Source organism: Vidua chalybeata, chromosome 12 (assembly GCF_026979565.1).
Source record: "Vidua chalybeata isolate OUT-0048 chromosome 12, bVidCha1 merged haplotype, whole genome shotgun sequence".
NCBI classification, from domain to species: Eukaryota; Metazoa; Chordata; class Aves; order Passeriformes; family Viduidae; genus Vidua; species Vidua chalybeata.
In genome coordinates this window covers 10470824-10475350 of record NC_071541.1, presented here as the reverse complement: position 1 = coordinate 10475350, position 4527 = coordinate 10470824, and positions in this window count along the sequence as shown.

The window sequence follows — 4527 nt, the reverse complement described above, 5'->3', positions numbered from 1 at the left end:
GGCTCCCGCCACATTTGGGCGCGGCGGGGGCGGCTCGGCGCCCGCCCTGCGCGGCGGCCGCGGGTTCGAGCCCGGCCCCCGCCCGCGGAGGCGGAGGCGGCGCCGTTGAGTGGCAGCCTCCGGTCCTGCCCCGGCGCCGTGCCCGCACCGCGGCTGCCGCACGCCCCGCCACGCCGGCAGCGGCCCCGGGCCCCTCCGGTACCCCCCGGCCGCAGCGGGGGCGCTCCCAGCAAGGACGGGTGTCGCTCGGCGAGCAGCCCCCGCGACGGCGGCGCTCGGGGGCCCGCAGCACCCCCCGCCCTCCCCCCGGCGCTCCCGGAGCCCGGGGAGGGTGGTAGGGAAAGGGTGACAGCTTCCAGCGTGGGCAGCGTAAACAGGAGGCTGCAATTAATAGCTGCGGAAAGACGTTTCCTCTGTTTGGGTTCGTCGGGGTGTTTTTTGTTGGGTTGGTTGGCGGGCTTTTTTTTCCTCCTCATTTTGGCATTTGCAAGAGCTCGTGTTGCAAGCTTCCTGTGCAAAAGCCTGTCTCCACCACCGGCAGAGCAAAGCTCCCGTTGATTCCGTTTTTCTCCCCTTCCCGTTCTGAATCAGCGTGTTAGAAACGTGATTACAGCATTCATCAAATTTAAGCACAAAAATCTCATTAAGCACTGGAGTGACCATACTCATGCAAGTCTCCTGAATCATGCAGCTCAAATTTCCAGAACAATTGAGGATATTAAATCATACCTCAGTACCAGAACAAATTTATATCCTGCTGAAGTCTCTCAGATGTCATGCTACCCTAAAGGGCTCTTACAGATAAAATGGTGCCCCTGGCTCAAAGCAGGGCACACCAAAAGGAGTTGAAGGTTTCTGTAAGGGGCAGTAATGAAACCGTGCAGCTGCTGCGTGTCAAGGGTGCACGGTGACTGTTGAACGTCACTCTATAAGGGCAAGGCTTTAAATTTCAGCTCACTTGGTGTAATTTTACGTCTTTACTTTGCAACTGATGCTTCCCTGAGAGGGGTCAGAAGACAGCGTCTTGGTGTGAGAAACAAGAAGGGAAGGAACGCGGTTTTAAAAAGTAACAACGTTGCCAAGACAGTTTTAGACCTGTTAAGTGTATTCTCCTATCATTTTACCAATGAGCTTCAAAGTGAAGTATCTAGAGAGCAAGCACAAAGTCTCCCGGGGAACTTGATTGACAAGGGCACGTCGGTAACACTTCCAGCTCAGGAATGTAACTGTTCTACCAGGGATCTCACACCTAGGTCTGACAGCAGCCACAGCAAGAGCTCCCAGCTCCTGCCAGAGCTCACTCTGGGTGCAGCAGACCTGTCTGGCTCATGTGCCATGACCTGATGTAGCAGGCTGCAGTGCCTGGAGCATCCCCAGGCTGTATATTTGAGCAGGCTGCCTTTCAGCAGCAGCACAAAGCTGCACTTTCTCGGAAGTGCAGCAACACTGTTTGGATAGATCCTGGCTTTGACGTAAGGGAGCAGTGGCTGGACCTTGATTGCAAACAGAGCTGCAGTGACCCTTTAGATAGGATAGCTCAGCTGCTGCTTGCAGCCTGGGAAGTGCCTGTTGGCACAAAGCTGAGCAACCTCCTGCTAAAATGTTTTATCTCCCCCCTGAGTTACAATTCACATGTGCTGCTTTCCTCTGCTCTCTCACAGAGGTGCAGGTAGCACCAGCAGTTGCGAGGTCAATACACTCATTTCTGTTTCTCCCTGCAGTACTTTTGAAGACTGTTTCCTTCAGCAGGGAAAAAAAGAATAAGATTGGTATTCCCTTTGTCACCTCCATGTTGCTTCACAACTGGACTTTCTTTCCAGCAATTATTCCCTCAGCCAAGAAAAGTGGAATTTTACAGCTTTCTTCAGTATTCTGTCTGAAGATGTGATTTTTTTTATTTCCTTCCCAGTTTTCTCCTATAAAATGGCATTTCTTGGGTGACTAGGGACTACTGGAGACATTTCTCAAATATAAATCTTGATTTATGACTTCTCTTAGCCCTGGTCACAGACTTAGTTGGACTTCTGGGCCTTGCAAGCTCCCATGTCACCACTGGGGCTGTGTTAAGGCTGCTGGAGACTGCTGCATGGCACATCAGGCTGCATTCCCATCATGGGACATGCCTCTGGATACCCACCTGCTGCAGCTCACGGATGAATAAAGGAATATACATTCTCTAGCCTTTCTCCTCTGTGAGACAGTGTTAGCTAGCATAGCTTAAAAGAATTATTTGGAGATATGTACATAGAAAGAAACAGGCAGTACAAAACTGATGCATGATCAATACTTTTTACATTATAAATCTGAGGGTTTAGAGGCAGAAGCCAGCAGGAACTTCCTGGAGCTGGTAAAGGGGAGAAGGGGACATCTCTTCTCTTTGGTTTTCCTTTGTGTAATATTTGAAGGAAAGTGAGCTTTATTGTCTGCTAGGCCATGCCAAATAAATTTTAGATAGTTGTGTTAATTTTGTTCTAATCTCCACCTCCTTCTCTTTCTGATACAAAGTTCTGGAAGTCCAGATGTTTTGTGTGCACCAGTGTTACTAAGAAAAATTAGAAGTGCCATCTCCTACCTTCTTTTTCACATCACCTCCCCTTGTTATAGGCACTCAGCACTCAGTTGCCATTGCCCTTGGGGCAGTCGTTAAGCCAGGCTACAATAACAGACTTTCCCTCAGGTTTCCTGTATGGAAACAACCCAGCAGAGAAGAGCAAAAGCAGTGTAAGACCTGGTATTTGTAGTGGGACACTTCTGTGTTGAGTCACAGCACAGCAGTCCTTTGTCAAACTATTCTTCAGAGGAATAAAACCAGCCTAAAGCCCCTCTCTTCCCCAGCACTCTGATGAGAACCATCTGTGCAGATTTTACCACCTACCAGAGTCCCAAGGGTGATATTTATGTTGCTTTCTCTTGCTTGAGGCCTTTCCCCTCTCCATCTGCCATTAGATGGCAGCAACTGAATGTGAATGAGGCTCCACAAGTCCTACTTATCCTGTGGCTTGTGCAGGGATTTCAAGCTTTTCGCTTCTAGGTCAATGGTTCAAATCTGGCCCAGGTCAGGAGGGGCCAGAGATTTTATAATCCTACAGCTGCTCAGTGTCCCCTGCGAGAGCAGTTTGTGCATTTCTGCTTCTGATCTTGTGGACGAGTGTCCTTCTCATCACTGGCACTAATTGGCACCAGTGCTTGACACGCCAACAAAGAGGTGGAGGATGCTCCAAGGAGGCTGAATTCTCCTCCCTGAGCTCCGTATGATTGGACAAAGGGGAGCACTCATCCCTGTGCACAAGCCGGCCTTCGGTAATGATGCCAGAAGAATGTGCTGGCCCCATTCCTCCTCTAAGCGAGTAACTGCCCAGAATTATCTCATTCTGGGCAGGAGGGTGACAGTTGGGGTCTTTCAGCAGATAAAATTAATTTGTTATTAATTTGAGATATGATATTCAGACAGAGTAGTGATGGCGCAATGAAATCCTGTCAAACATGTTGTAATACCTATGTTATTTACAGCCTCTGTAACTGCAGGGACAAACTCCATCCAGAACTGCCTTACAAGGTGACCTAATTTGGAAAAGAAAACAGATACAGAATTTTCTCACATTAAAGGACACCTCACTGTGACTTCTTCCCTTACAATTTTAAAGCCCTGTGAAGGACTGGAGCAACTGATACTCTCCAGAGAAACCCGTGAGATAAGAACTGAGCCTAGCAAGCATGTGATTGTGATACAGTTCAAGCCTGTGTGTGTATCACTCAGCTTGTTCTATGAAGATTTGAGAAGCATGTCACTACGTAAATCCCTCTGGGCAGCTGGGCTCCCCTCCAACACACAGATTTCCCTTGCTGCTAATGAATCAGCCTCTTTTGCTAACTTACCTCCAAAGCTCGTTTACTTGGAAACCAAGGGAGCTTAGGGAGCAGGGTTCTCTCCATGCATAACAATGACCTATTTGAGATACTTCTCCTCACGAGGTAAGGGAGCAGGGGCAGGAAAAGAGTGCTTCTATCTCAAAGGCATTTGCTGGAATCAGTCCTAAACAATGCCAGCCATTTCCATTTTGAGACCTGACATTTCATGGTGCCAGTGCCACCACACAACAGAAAATGCCAGTGTGAGCCAGGGATGGGATCCAGCTGCCTCATTGCAAGGACACGCACCCAGGCCTGCTGCACACGTGGGTATTATTGTCCAAACAGCCCCCTTCCCATGGAAAATGGTAACCCAGAATGGAAATCCTTCACAGCACTCCCAGAGCAGCATGGCAGAGAGGCCAAGGGCATGTTTCACATACCTGGGTATGTTTACATCGCTGGGCTCTCTCAAGTATCATGAGCAATGCAGTAGGGAAAACACAGAACTGGGAATCTGTCCTTCCTCACCGAGCTCTGAGGTGCTATCCATGCTGAATTAGCAGCACAGCTTACAGGACTGCAGGAAAGAGGCACCTGGTAGCCCCACAGGAAATGGCTGGAAACAGGAAATGTTCCATGTGCCATCTTGCCTCTGAGATGTGGGCTACTGCCCAA